A 15,637-nucleotide genomic window follows, 5' to 3' on the forward strand; every position below is an offset into this window, starting at 1 on the left:
GTCCGAGGTCCGAGGTGGCGCCCTTGGAACAGAGGAACATTTTGGAGAATTTTGTATTGATGAACGGACCTGCATTATTACAACCGTTATCTCTATTGTATATTTTGTAATGAGATTTTGGTTTTTATTGGCTGCTAACTGGCTGAGAAGAAGCTGGACTGAAGAGAATATCCTACTGTATTACTATTATTAGTATTATTATTATTATTATTATTATTATTAATATTATTATTATTACCGTTTTGTGTTTTGGAGATTTACTGAGAGATACATTTAGTACGATTTGAAAGGTACAGGTGACCTGTTGTACATATTTGTTGATAGGGATGATGTGGTGATGTCGTAGCTCCAGATCCCTCTGCTTTCTTGGGGCAGACCAAGCCCCTCCTCTGTGTTGTACCCGTGCAGGTGTATATCCCCGGTAATACAGGTGTGCCAGGGCTTTCTTCGCTAATCCTGTCCAGCATGTGAGAAACCTCTCTCTCTCTCCTGTCTAAATTTAAATCATTCGCAGGCAGCCAAACTACAGGGTTTGTCGCCCCCTGTGGCCGCCTGCGTCACTGCATGGATAGATTTATCACAGCGGAAGAAAACATTGGCTCTTTCTGCCTTGTTTTTGACTGAACACCACCATTTTGATGTGGGGAGAGTACAGTTTCCAGTGTTGGACCCGCGTTTACCTAATGCTTCGTAAAGATTAGCGGCCTGTTTCTGCACTCCTCTCTGAGACTGGCAGGTACAGTAGGGCAGCCTGTCCAGTCTCGTGGATTACACATTGTGCTAGTCAGAGGATTCGCTTGTTTTTTTCCCGCTCTCCTTTCCTCTGTAAATTTTGAGACAATTTATTTATTTATCTATTGCGTGCTATTTAAAATAATTATTTTTCCAAAAACCATTTGATGTACCCATAGCTGCCCCAAAGAAGAGAGGATCCTGGGAGACTCAGTCCAGCACTGTCACTTTATCGTACAGAGCCTCCTGTGTGACTGTTTTTACTGCATCCTTACTTTTGTGCTTTCTTTTGACTGTTTTGTGACCCTTTTCACCTACTATCTGAGTTCCCTTTTCACCTACTATCTGTTTTCGCACGATAACTTGACCATGGCGTGGCACTGCTTGTTTTGTATAGTATAGTTCTTAGTTGTATAACTAAGAAAAAATGCATTGGCTGCTGGGATTGATCTAATAGCAGTGTTCCACCAAGGGCTCACTCACTATTGGATGGTTTTATTGGGGTGATTTGTGTTCAGTTATCCCAGTCACCTGACCTCCTAATAATGGTTTTCCAGTGAGGGCCCTGGGCCAGCCTGGATCATGAGGTTGTTTCAACACCAGAGACCCCTGTTGGGTTAGGAGATTCATAGTCTGGACATTTTTAGAGGTAGCCCCATACAGTTTCTACATGCAGGAGGCCATTTAAAATATTCAAGTAAGGCACTCGTGGGATGTTTCACCCTTGAAGTGCGATGCCTATTCAGGTATTTGTATCGTAAGGATAATTTAAACGAGAGTGGCACATTTTCTGGCACGTAATCGTATGAGGTCCAGCTCAGTGATTCGCGGGTCGTGAATGCAGAAGCTAATTTGTGGTGCTGCGGGGGTGGGTTTCGGGGTCTGTGTTCGGCTAAGGGCAGAGGGTCGGTAAGGGGGCGACACGGGATCATCGTAGCGTTTCCTCCCGGAGATGGAACATGGCCGCTCGTCGACAGACGCACAAACAGCGCGACAGTACGAAGACGCCCCCTTCTTTGCATCAGTCGCCACGGGATACGGGAGAGCCTTCTGGAAGGTTCCGCAGGCAGTTGCTGCGCGGAGCAAGCTCTTCTCTGTTGTGTCACTCTTGGTGGAGTGCTCACAAACTAACCTGTTAACAAGCAAAGACACAAAACTGATTAATGAAAGACCTTTACATTACTGAGATCCTGGACTTTTTTTTCCTCTCTTTTGGATACAGAAGGAGTTATTTTAGCAAATATATTTGATGAGTAATGTTTCTATGTAGTTTGGTGTACAGCAGATCTATGAATATCATTTCTGTTTGGAGGATGTTGAAGTCCATTGGCACATCTCTGTTGAATGAGGTTATTCTACAAACTGATCTTTTAAAAAAAAAGTATTGCTGGAAAAGAAGTGTTTTTTTTATATAACAAAGTGATTATTTGTAATTTGTAATGCACATGTTTAGATGTTTTATTCTGAATGGTAGAACGTACTTCAGAACAATTGCCACTTGTCTCCTTTTGAAGTGTTTTTCAGACAAGTTGTCAATAAAACTTGTCACCCTTATGGGAAAACTAGTAATGTCAATATGTGGATGAATATGAAATTGAAAATCAAATAGAATTTAAAATTTATGAGAAAATGTACAGCGTATATTCCAAAATATACTGATTATTGACACTTTCATATATGTAAAGATTATAATTTATGTGCTTTTTTAGTATGGTACAGAATATTACGACCTGTGTATTCTGCAATATATTGTAGAATTATGCTGCATGCAGATCACATTATCGAGTTCTATATATGAAAGTGACAATAATTTATTTATTTTTTTCAAATTTGTCTTGTATATTTTTGAACTTGTAAACAATTCTGTATATTTTGTTTTTAGTTTCGTACGTTGCACTTTCTCTTATCAAACCAATTACCTTTTTTTTTCGTTCTCCCTTGAGAGAACAGTTGACATGATTACAGGTTGTTCTCAGAAAATTCTACAGCGCACATATAAAAAAATGTATTTGTCAAAATTCATAAGGTTAAATTTAGCTGCTAGGCTAAATTTACCCCCTCCAATGGGCCTCACAGGGACCTAGTTTCTGGTTTCTGTTTATATTGGTTTTTGGAAACCATCCATAATGCCATATGAAATAATGCAGCTATATACCCTCAGTTTTCAGTAAGACGTTTCAGTCTGTCACTGGAGGATGGATGTTAAAATAGAATGGATTTCTCTGGTGGCTGTCTACATTACTTTACAATTTATTTAGCAGATGCTTTTATCCAAAGCGACGTACAGTGCATACCAAGGTCATAGAACAAACAACGAACACGTCACATAAGGTACAATTCACATATGATTGGTTGTAAGGCCATGACCATAAGTCCAGTACACAAGGTGCTGTAGATATCGAAGACATCATAATTATACCAAGGCTAAACTTCTTTGTGGCTTTAATACTGTTTTGTGCAGCTGTTTGAGCTGAAGGTTTGTATTGTGTGTATTCTTCATGCGACCAGCTTTCTCTGTGGTTTCATGTCAAAAACAAAACACATTTTAGTATCATTGTTGTATAATTTGTTGTTCACAGTTGAGATGTTGCATGTATGTGTGTGTGTGCGTGTGTGTGTGTTCCCAGACATATTGACCATATTTGTAAAGATATGCTCTTTTTGTGCATGTCTTTTGTGTTGACATAGTGATGGATCACCTTTCAGCCAAATGCAGTTTTAATAAAAGAATGTGTTTCTAGTCAAACAGCACTAGATAGTAATAATAGTTTCTGGCTACAGGTAAAAATACCGTGCATGCTTTCAATTGTTATTTTTTTGTTTTGGGGGGGTGGGAGGCTCATATCCTTTCTAACATGCCGTAGGCTTTTAGCAATCTCTCAAACAGATCCAGATCTGCAGCACAGCACTGGAACCTGCATGGGAAGTATGAAACAACACCAAAAAATGTTGTTTTATGTACCAAACAGTTTTAATCAGGTCTCTGTTTTATAAGTCTGAACTTGGCCACAGAATGGATGAATAAAAACAACCTTGCTTCAGGGCAAACAGAGGCGAACCTCTTTGCCTTCTGTGCCATAATGTGTACAATGCCTGTGCAGATGATGTGGGATAAAGGGGGCACACAATTGATGGGACACGGGTGAAATTGGGCGGCAGCCATTTTAGTTGGCTGCACAGGAGGGTGAAGCTTTGGTCCGGGTAGCATTGGGCGCCATTTTACACCCATCTCATTCCAAGTCAGTGTTCTAGAACGTTACTTTCAAACACCAGTAGTGAGTGTTACATCAGACGTGCGTTCAAGAAGGCAAATGTTATTTTACACTTTAATCAGTGTTATATTTGTTCTTACCGTTAAAAATAAATCATAGGTAAGCAACGAATAAGCTAGCTTGCATCCATTTGTATTAAAAAGGTGTCGGTGGCGAACTAAATGGAATGGCGGCCTGTAGCGTAGTGGTTAAGGTAAATGACTGGGACACGCAAGGTCGGTGGTTCTAATCCTGGTGTAGCCACAATAAGATCCACACGGCCGTTGGGCCCTTGAGCAAGGCCCTTAACCCTGCATTGCTCCAGGGGAGGATTGTCTCCTGCCTAGTCCAATCAGCTGTATATTGCTCTGGATAAGAACGTCTGCCAAAGCCAATAATGTAATGTAATTTTAAATCGTTCAACAGTAACAGTTTGCTGGAAACATAGTTCACCGTGGACGTTCGCTGTCTTGAACGCACGTCAGAATTAGCGTTCCGTTGAGAAATTTTTTTTGTGATCTCACACCTTAAAGGGTTAATGAGAACTGTGTCCTTTATTCAATCCACATTTGACTAATATTTATAAGCAATAACTACACTTTTCCTTCACAAACATAAATTCGGAAAGTTCAGCAGTCACTAAATGTAACTCGGCAAACCCCACAAATGTCAGACACAAAAATGTGTCCAGTCATAAGCCAGAATGTCACAGTTGTGGCTGGAGACATTGACCTTTTGCAAACAGTGAAGCCCTGTCTTTGAACATTTGAAACCATTTGTTGAAACCAGTAACAGTAAACGCATTAACCCATTCGAAGTGCAACCATGTCAGATGAAAGCATTATTTTCATACAATTTACTGGGACATAGTATTTTGGTCTGGAGTATTTAACTCTGAAATAATCGTTTTAATTATATATAGTTAAAAAATTGCATCGCTGGAGAATGATAAAATGATATAATGTCACTTTTTTATGTCTGTATTCACACACACATACTCATACATACACACACTTTTCACATTTCTCATGACAGCACTGATTTTGTTGAATAATCTCATCCAATCAGCTAGTTCTTCAAATGAGTTGCCATGGTGTCTCTCTGACACCTGTCTGGTATACTCTCTGTTATGGCATTAAGGCATTATGTACTAGGTTAGAATTTCAAGTGGAAAGTACTGTTAATTTATAATGAACAGAATGCGGAAGCATGTTTTCTGGTCAGCTTTTACTGAGAATTTGTAAATAATCTATTCTACTTGAGGAAAAAAAAGAGAAAATCGATAAGGTAAAACTCTAGGGCACCTTTAATATGTTGGGGTTTTTTTTCTAAAGACTTTGGCTTTAGCCAAATAACAATATGAATTGAGAATGATCTTCTATTAGTACAGTACACAGTATTGTGTATTTTAACTCCAAGGGATCAAGCATGTGCTGTTAATACATTAATGAGTAAATATGTTTTGTTTGGTTCATAGAAAATTGTTGTGTGTGTCACATGGGTAAAAATATATGCTGATGGTCTTGTTTTTTATTGCTGTATTTTCTTTTCTTTTTTGACAATACATTGTTTAGGGTTAAAATGTAAGTCTCCGTATGGAAGAGTAATTATTTGGTTTGGGCTAAGGAATAATGCTGCACAATTCAGGTAGATTCCTATTTTTGGCATGGAATAATATAATGCGGAAGGGGAGAGGGAAACACTGATGCCACAGTGTAATGTGGATGTGAGCTGGCAGTACTGGAATGTTCTCTTCTGAGACAAAGTTGAAGTGCATTGTGAAAAACATCACTGCATGAACAATTTGTCCAGAATTCGTAAAATAGTCATAGACCATTTACCTTTGAAAATAGTGACAAGCATAGTTGTCAAAACTATACTGGAGAAGAGAAAAAAAAACACCTTGAAGAGAACTCCACTTCAACAATGACCTTGAATGAAATACCATATTTAGAATAGATTCGAAGCAATACTGTTTGCATCTACCAGTTTACTTACTAAAGAAACTGTGACCAGTTTACAAGAATTATAGAAGATGCTTTTCCATTAAGAAATGCATCATTTTATATTGGGGTTGTAGAACCCAATATAGTATAAGGTGTGCAATAGAAGATCACCTTCAAGAAAATACAGTCTTTTTGGGACTTACATATGACAACAATTTTACAGCATTTTGTACAAGCCCTTGGAAAAAAACTGAAAACGAGCATATTGATCTGGCAGAAGTGATGATCTTAGTGTGTACTGTGTATTTGAGGAACTTCAAGACTGAATGCACAGTTTTCATGATGTTGTATATAGTAGAGATATATTGTGTAATAGAGGAATAGATGATGGAAGTGATAATGTTTAAGACATTGAACTTTGAACATATATATAATTTGGAAAATGTCATTTTACTAATATGTTTCCTTGCAACCGTGAAAAATATTATATTGTTAAAATATGAATCGTTTGTGAATCTTCATTTTCTTGAAGATCACTGATGTTTTACGTCTCTCGTGCTGTTGGGGAGAGGGGGGTATGACACAAAACATTATCAGAGGTCTTCTGGCAATAAACTGATTTACATGCTGATTCACTGTGTCCTGGTGGAGCTCATTCAGGCAAGAAATCATTTAAATGGAATTGAGCATGTCATTACATTACATGTTATTTAGCTGAAGCTTTTATCCAAAGTGACTTACAGTTGATTAGGATAAAACAATCCTCCCTGGAGCAATGCAGGGGTAAGCGCCTTGCCCAACAGCTGTGCAGATTTTATTGTGGCTACACCGGGGACTGAACCACCAACCTTCTAGGTCCCACTCATGTACTTTAGCCACTACGCTACAGGCTGCCCTCTGTTATCATTAAAGACATGAGCCAATCAGCCACATTTTGATTGTACAGTTATACACACAGCAACACTAAACCTTGAGATGGTCTATACAGCCCCTATTACTCTCATGTGACTTTGAGATAATTTAACATTTCAGTGTTTCTGTGTTGCTTAGATTTAAGCCACATGGTGTCTTGAGCCAAAATGGTACACTTACAAGTACACTAATACTTAATCAAAATTTGTACACTTATATAACTTATGCATACTTAAGTATATTAGTATGTATCCTGAAAGCGTTTTCAACCAGCATTTCAGGTGAATCGTGGAGCACAGAAATCCCGATGTGACGGGCAGCCTGGTCGGTGGTTCTAATCCGCACAATAGATAGCCACAATAAGATCCGCACAGCTGTCGGGCCCTTGAGCAAAGCCCTTAACCCTGCATTGCTCCAGGGGAGGACTGTCTCCTGCTTAGTCTAATCAACTGTACGTCGCTCTGGATAAGAACGTCTGCCAAATGCCAATAATGTAACGTAAAAGTGGTTCCGCCGCGTGAAAAGGCGCGACTGAAATCGCATTGGAAACGCCTCAGATTCCACTGCTAATACTAGGACTGCATTGCAGGGCCCTTTGCAACTTGGATGAAAGCGTACCAGAGTCTGACGTTGAGCAACAAACTGCAGCATGCAGTATCAGGAATGAAGCTAATCTGAGTTAATAAGAGTCCATTATGAGTGGACTACGGGTCCATTATGGCCAGAGTCTAGCCTATATTCGTATACTATGGGCCAGTGTCACAGACGCATATTAAGCCCAGTGCTAGATTAAATACAATTTTGAATGGTAATCGTTCAAACAAAACTCAGTTCCGTGAATAAACTTAATCTGAGTCAGTGAAAACAGTCCTATATAGCCTAGATTAAAAAAAACAAAAAATTAAAAAAAAAAACAAGTATGTATTGCCAAGTAAAAACAGACCAGTTCCGTACAGTTTAAGTTCGGTATGAACAGTATCTATGAAAAAAAGGTTGTTTTGCCAAAGAATGAAGCGTGTCTTCGGAAAGAAACGTAACGGGGAAAGGTGATATTTGTGGAACTGTGTATACTCCCAGGGTCTATGAGGAGTAATCCGGTTGGAGAGGATACCACACACAAACACACTGCCGATGTGTTAAAGAAGTCTCTGTGGCATGCTGCTGGCAGGCAGGGGAGAGGGAGAGGTCGAGAATCTCACCGCAAACCCTCTGAAGATCTGACATTCCCAAAAATCGGACGCCAATGACTGGAGGGCACGCATCAGCATGGACTGTAAAATAAATAATTAACCTCTTAATAATTAACTATATCATCTATAGTAGATAAAAAAAAGAAAGAAAATTCGGTCACTTACCATGTCAATTGAATATAACATTTCAAATGGTTGGCCAAAACGAGTCCCATACGATTATACTTTGTCTGATTGCTCAAAAATTGCGTCACAAGTGCCGAAAGTTCCACATATTCACAACATAAAAACATAATAGCCTACTACGAACAATATTAACAGAAAATACATCAGAGTAAATATGAAAAACATTAAAAAGTAAACAAAATAAACAAAGACCATACCCCCCTAAAGCAGGGATACAAAATGATGTACCCTTAGGCTACTAGACCTATCATTTAATATTTGAATAGACATTGGGATAAAATGTCTATGAATGTGAGTATGAAGGGTTCTCTAAACAGCAAGGCAATATGTCACCTATAGAGACCATATTTATGGACATCATTTATGGACATCAGTCTGCCTTTTGTTGCCTGTCCCAATCTGGCCACTAAGTAAAATGGTATTGACCGGTATGAAGTAGGCCTAATCGTATCTTTTTTTCTTCATAACTTTTCTTATGCGATTACTAAACTATCTAAAAAATGCATCACTGCAGGCCAATGACAAAAATCTAGAAACCCGTTAACTGGGTATATTTCAGTATAGCATGTATTCAATGTCCTTGTTTGATCTACTAACACTTTTTATGCTGGACGAAGAGTTGGTCATTGCAAAAAATCACATGTGAAATGGTTTTGAAGTGCACATCCTTATATTCTTTGAAAGTGGATAAGAAAATATTCACTATGGAAATGCGATCTAATATAGCCTGCTCCCGAGGCTGTGGTGTTGCAGGTAATAGGCTATTAGTCTACATTTTGTTGAAAGACGATCAAGATCTCCGCAAACACGTGACGGGTACGAACAGTTTACTTTTGTTCTCCAAGCAGTCTGTTTTTGCCGGTGGAGGTCGCATGTGCAGCGGATAATGGTGCAGACATTCCGGCGGTGGAGACACTTTCTTCCGTCAAGGATGTGAATACAGTCAGAACTCTAAAATAGAATAACATAACTAGCAGCAGTCTGCGTTATTTTAGAAACCGCTTGCAAGCCATCTGCACATAGAAGCTTTGGGATTTGGATCCTCAGAACGAGGTTGTCCCATCACATTGGAACAGAACACTATTGGGTTAGTAGTTTTTTTTTAAACTATTAATCTTGTGGGCAGTGTGGGCTACCGGTATATTGTTGCCTAGATACAACTTTTAACCTTTTAATTTCCTATCTGGATGTGTTCGTTTAGTTGGCTAGCTTCGTAGTTATTGACCGTAATCTTAGCCAACTTCAGCCAGCGCATTGACCTGCATACAGGACTAGCCAGCTAGCATTGTAGCTAGCTAGTTAGTAATTTATAAACAATGACCTACATCGGCGGATTTCCATAATTCTTGCCCCTGAATAATGCATTGTGTCGATGTCCGCATTAGCTAGAAAGTTAGATGGCAATGGTTAGATAGTGTCGGGAAACTTGGCAACGTCGCTGAAAGGTTTTGTCTGGGAATTTAGGTTATTCCACCAGCAACTGGCAACAGGCAGATCAGACAAGAAGACCCACGAAACCTAAAACAAATGGTTGGCTTGCACTGGGTATTTAGCCGGGCTAGATAAAGGTAACTTTATAATAGTGCTATTAGACATTGTAATGTTAAGTACCACATGTTACGTTAACAGTAGCTAATTAGTGGAACGGCAGTATACCTTATATCAACGGTTAGTCAGACGTTTGTTTTTATGCAAAGGTTAACGTTGTTTGCTGGCTGTTCGTGGCTATAATGTTACAGCTTGTCTGTAGCCTGCTGACCGCTAGCTCTCTGTGTTTTCCTCACATTGAGATCTGATTTATAAACGTTAATTATGAACAATGCCGATGAGCTCAGGTAGCTTGCTAACTTGCGCAAACATCTGTCTGTGCCAGGTTTCTTGAGACCGCGTCCAGTCGAGAATTTGTCAACATCAACATAGCTGAAAGTAGCCAGTACAAAAGAACAAGATGCATATATTTACACATAGTGTTATATATTTTTTATTTAGTCATCCTTTCTTAAATTGCGATTACTCAAGAAAGTATATCTGCTTTTTACCAGCGGGGCTTACCCTGTCACTATATCCACTCAAGTTGCCAGGCAGAACAGGCAAATATACATAGGACATCTTATTTTAAATATATGCCTGCCGACTCGTCTGTCAACAGCAATATTGAGATAATTTATTTTAATGTCGCAGAAAAGGGGTCACATTTGGGAATTACAGCATTCAGTTAACATTGCATTATATATAACAGGAATGATACACTTGGGATGACCAACCAACTCAGTTTCTGCCAATAAAATCTAACTTACGCAACAGAACGCTGTTACTCAACGGTAAGGTTTGTGCAGCCTTGGCTTAACCCTCCTGTTATGTTTAACTTTAGGGAACAGCAATAATGTTCCCGGGTCAAATTGACCCGGTGCATGTTTCACCATCTGAAAGTAGTTTAAAAATATATTTTTCTCCATAAACATTATCTTTAGCTCAATTAATATCAATTAAATTAATATTTAGTGTAATCAAGTTTTTCACCTCTTACAGATCAAGGTTTACTGATGAGAATCAATTCATTTTCCATTAAAAAAATAATTTTCAAACTGTTTTTTTCTGTACACTGGCAAAAATTTGTCATTCACCACATATACTTCAACACATTCTTATTTTATTGGGTTTTTTTCCAACATTTTTGAAATAGTTTCTGTTATGGGGGCATGTTGATTAATTCAAACAATACATCTCTTCTGTTAGGTGTCAAACTGTCCCTTTAAATTCTAATATACATGTTAAAACTACATTGAATTTTTTACAATGTTTACAACAGGAAACCTGAACAAGAGAGAACAATTTGTGTGTGTGTGTGTGTGTGTGTGTGTGTGTGTGTGTGTGTGTGTGTGTGTGTGTGTGTGTGTGTGTGTGTGTGTGTGTGAGTGTCTATGAAGCACATGAGAGGCAGTAGGTCACCACATGTTTTGTGCAAATTAATGTTTTGCACATGAAGCATGGTGCTCCTCCAATAGGCTTACCAGTGTAAACCTGCATGTTCAATGCAATGCAATGCAATGTTCAAGCTGCCCAGATCTTTATGCCATATTTTGCTGGCTTTGAAGGCATGTATTACCTAAAGGGGCAGCGACCTCTGAATGCCACCAGGCTTTCATCCGTGGTAACATTAGGACCTGAGTTATAGAGTAGTAGCAGCCACTCTACCCACTTGTCCCACACTGTCCTAATAGCTGCCAGCTTATCTCTCTCCCGTCTGCCAGCTCGTTTCTCCCGATTATCAAACCTGATGATCCTTGAGAAAATATGTAAGATCTCCAAAGACATGGTGGCTCGGAATATGGCCCTGCCTGTCTCTGCATCCCACAGGCTGGCTGTCGATTCACCTTTGGACTTATAAACCCCAGCCAGGATGAGAAGCCCCAAATAAGCATGTAAGTGCTTATTGTCCAGTTCTCTCCACTCCTGCCCAAAAACACGCCTCCCATCTAAATTTGTCATTTCTGGAACAATTTTCTGGATTGAATCAGGAATGACCAACTCAAAAGCAGATTTTATATCCGTGACAAGTCACTGCCATCCTAGTGGGCCCTGGCGCTGCCTTTATTATGTTTGCAGCTGATGTTGTTCCCTGACGCCTGTTCGGGGGTGAGAACCATTCTATTTGACCATTTTTTGATATGAATGACTTTCTTGAAACTTCCTCCTCTACTTCACTATCCTGACCAAAGATGTGTTCCAGAGCCTCCTGGGCTGTCATATTGAGCCTCTCTTCTGCTCATACTGCTCATCTTTTCAACCTCTGAGAGAGTACAGAGGCGTAATGTTGGTAGGACTGCATGCATGGGCCCTTTTATATGTTGCCCATCCTCCCTGAGTGTGGGCGGAGTTTTCCCATTCTCATCTTAGGTAGAATAATATTTGATACATTTCGCATTTTCCCTGCAGAAAGTGAGGGAAGGGGTGTGTGTGTGTGTGTGTGTGTGTGCGCGTGTGCAGGTGTGTGTGTGCATGTGATTGTGTGTGTGGTTGGGTTGTCTCTGATATTGGAAAAGAAAACAAGTCAGTTTTGGTCTAAATTTGATAATTTTAGCCTTTATCCTCCATTATCACTGCCGGGTCAAATTGACCCGAACAGTATGTGTGTAATATAAACATGCAGGGGGGGTTGCAAACACGTTAAATTAGTAATTTTTCATTTACATGTTCATTACAGTAATTAAGCCCAGCAGAAAAGGTTTCATGCTCCAAACATTTTTTTTCTATTTTTCCTGGATTTTTAAACTTTGAAACGGGTCAGTTTGATCCAGGCAGCCAACCATGAGTCAGGGAGCGTCTTTTGGATGAAACGCAAGACTTGCGTGGTTGATTTAAAGGGCAGTGGCGTAAAGCAGCTTTAGAATGCTGGTGAAGTCATCCAGTAGGGAGAATTTCCTGCTTAGTGAAAGGGAGGAATAGTGAAAGGGAGGAATATTTGTAATTGCAGTGATAAACTGCAGGACTACTTTTTTGGCTCTTGGTTTCTGGCAGAGTTGGTACAAAAACAGCCTGTGTTGAGTTCTGGTTCCCGGTGACCTGTGTTGAGTTGTGTTTCCCGGTGACCTTGACCCGGTGAAGTGCTTGACTGCATCTGACTTTGGTTTCCTTCTATAACAGCCAGATATTTTGAATGGCTTGCGAGTTTCTATTAAGTCGGTTGGTGTCCCTTTAATGGTGATAGTGAGGAAGATCACGTTTATCATTGTAAGTTAGACTGTGTTTATCTTTTGAAGGGTCAGCATGTCCAACCAGAACAGAACAGACCCCAGGTGGATGGGGGACCTGGCCTGTCAGGGATTAGCCTATGATGTTCTCTTTTGCTTTCTGTAAACCAGCAGGGCTTACTGTAAAATAGATAACAATCTCAATGGGAATCACCTGGTTAAATAAAGGAGAAATAAAATAAATTAAAAAAAAAAACTGTGTCACTATATCCACTCAAGTTGCCAGGCAGAACGGGGAAATATGTGGGATGAGTAATTCAGCCTGTGATGGGCTCTTACTGGCGTTCATCAATCCGAAGCTGCTGTTTCACTGCCCGCTTGCGTGTTTTATGTTTTTTATCTCTGACGCTCCTTGCCGTGCCTTCCTCCATAGTGCAAGCTGTTTTTCCTTAAAAAGGTGAGCCGCCCGCATGCTTGTGGGCAGAGCTCACGGGATAGAAATACACCGCGGGGCTCCTGGCTTGTGTGGGTTCTCTGTTTTACAAGGCAGGTCCAGAACTGGCCATATGGACCTAATTCGTGAAATGTTTAAAACCTTCTCTGTGAAACGCAGAGCCAGAGAGAGCTCAATAATATAACTTGTGTTGCTCATTTTTGATGACACATTATTGGTTGTATAAACTTAATGGTAGCTATACAAATTTGTATTAATTCTCGGTCATTTGTAACTGTGAACCCCTTTGGGAAAAAGATGTAAGTGTTTACTTGTTTGTTATCCCATGAATATTTCTACAGACATTTTAATGCATTTTACACACTCCCATGTCTTTCCTCTTGTCTCATTGCTATAGGGCTATTTTCCTTCTTTTTTTTTTTAACCACTCAGAAGCACTCTGTTTTTCAAAAGCAGTTTCATGCACTCTCTCTAAATCACTGAAACAGGGAATGTACAAAACAGACGTGTTTGAAACCGCTTTAGCACGCCACCATTCTTTTGGACAGGTCATGTGCCTAATATCAGAAAGATCTACGTAAATATTTGTCAATAATTCCCTGGCTGGTTTTCCAGGAAAGCTCTGGAATCTGGGGGAGAGATTAGTCTTAGTCAGGGAGACAGGTTAAGCAGAAAAAAACCTCAGAATTATCCTTGTGCAGAGAGGTACAGTCAGAGGATTGGAATTTCAGAAGTGGACAAAGGCTGCCAGGTCATTATTGGGAGTAATGGTGTTTTTTTTTAATCTTTTTTATTCAAAGCCAGGTTATGTCCTCGACTGGAAAGTGCTACCAGCTGTATTTTAAGATCTACCAGTTGCCATCCATGGTATCCCAAGTGTAGGACACCAGGGGTGTAGGGAGCTAGGGGTGTACAATACCAGGGGCTTAGGATACTAGGGTGGCATAGGATACCATGGCGTAGGGTGCCCCGGGCGTAGGGTGCTAGGGGCATAGGGTGCCCCAGGTATAGGGTGCCAGGGGCATAGGGTGCCCCAGGTGTAGGGTGCCAGGGGTGTAGGGTGCCCCAGGTATAGGGTGCCAGGGGCATAGGGTGCCCCAGGTGTAGGGTGCCAGGGGCATAGGGTGCCCCAGGTGTAGGGTGCCAGGGGCGTAGGGTGCCCCAGGTGTAGGGTGCCAGGGGCGTAGGGTGCCAGGGGCGTAGGGTGCCCCAGGTGTAGGGTGCCAGGGGCCTAGGGTGCCCCAGGTATAGGGTGCCCCAGGCATAGGGTGCCAGGGGTGTAGGGTGCCCCAGGTGTAGGGTGCCAGGGGCGTAGGGTGCCCCAGGTATAGGGTGCCCCAGGCATAGGGTGCCAGGGGTGTAGGGTGCCAGGGGGAGCATAGGATGCCTGGGGCTTACAACTCCAGCGGCATGAGTGTCCATTGGGCCTGGGGGTTTACCTTCTCGTCAACGGAAGTGTACTCCTCTACAGACTAAATGACAGGACATTTCAACACTGCATTCCCCACTCTCCCAGGCTAGCTAGAACAGTGGGCAACATCTGGCCTTGCTCCCAGCGAAACATCTCGCCGAAGTGAACTTAGGAATCGTTCCAAAAATATGTCTCGTTGGCAGTGCTGAGTGACAGTCCATGTCTGGCACACGTCTAATGGATTGGGCGCAAATTCCTGTCGTGTTTTATCTTCCTGTCACTTCATGCCCTCGCTGTGAGGATGACCTGCTTGTTTGAGAGGTTGAGAAGCCCGCGGTCTCTTTCTGCAAAGCAATTCACTTACAGCCTGTCTTTGCTCGAGTGTCTCTGTGCGTCGGCGCACGTTTCCGTCCGAATCGAGCACTTTCGTTATCGAAGCCGTTGTAGTGGAAGAAACCGATGAGGAATGGTACTTGTAGGGGCAGACTTCAGCGGTAACAAGCCTGCGTTTTTTTTCAGTCCGTGTAGCTTGGGCTATGTTTCGTGTGAGAGATCCCGGAGTATTTCCAGGGTGGTTGGAGAACGTTGGCTGGTGAATTGGGATTGAAGAGTCCCTCCCTTGGACGGCTGCTCAGCTGCATTTTTGTGGTCTTGGCCTGGATTCATGCCTCCCCTCCCCCTTTTCTTTTTTGTTTTGTTACCCAAACTGAATCTGGGGTGTGCATAGGCACGAACAAAGATTTTCTGTAATGAGCACTACGGAAGTAGGTCCGCATTTTCGTTGAAATGTCCGCGAAAGAATTTTGAGACGGCTACGCAATTTGCCAGACGGTGCCAACGTTTTTGTGATTAAGGGCTCTTCTC

General features: G+C 41.2%; 1 protein-coding gene across 1 annotated transcript in view; it reads left to right on the forward strand.

Annotated features, from left to right (window-relative positions):
• Nucleotides 1-9,180: 9,180 nt before the first annotated feature.
• Nucleotides 9,181-15,637, forward strand: part of LOC133122916 (ras and Rab interactor 2-like) — a 60,103-nt gene continuing 53,646 nt past the window's right edge. The window contains 1 exon segment of the mRNA XM_061233192.1: nucleotides 9,181-9,304. The gene's annotated coding sequence lies outside the window, so the exon portion shown is untranslated.

The sequence above is a fragment of the Conger conger genome, chromosome 2 (genome assembly GCF_963514075.1).
Source record: "Conger conger chromosome 2, fConCon1.1, whole genome shotgun sequence".
NCBI lineage: Eukaryota > Metazoa > Chordata > Actinopteri > Anguilliformes > Congridae > Conger > Conger conger.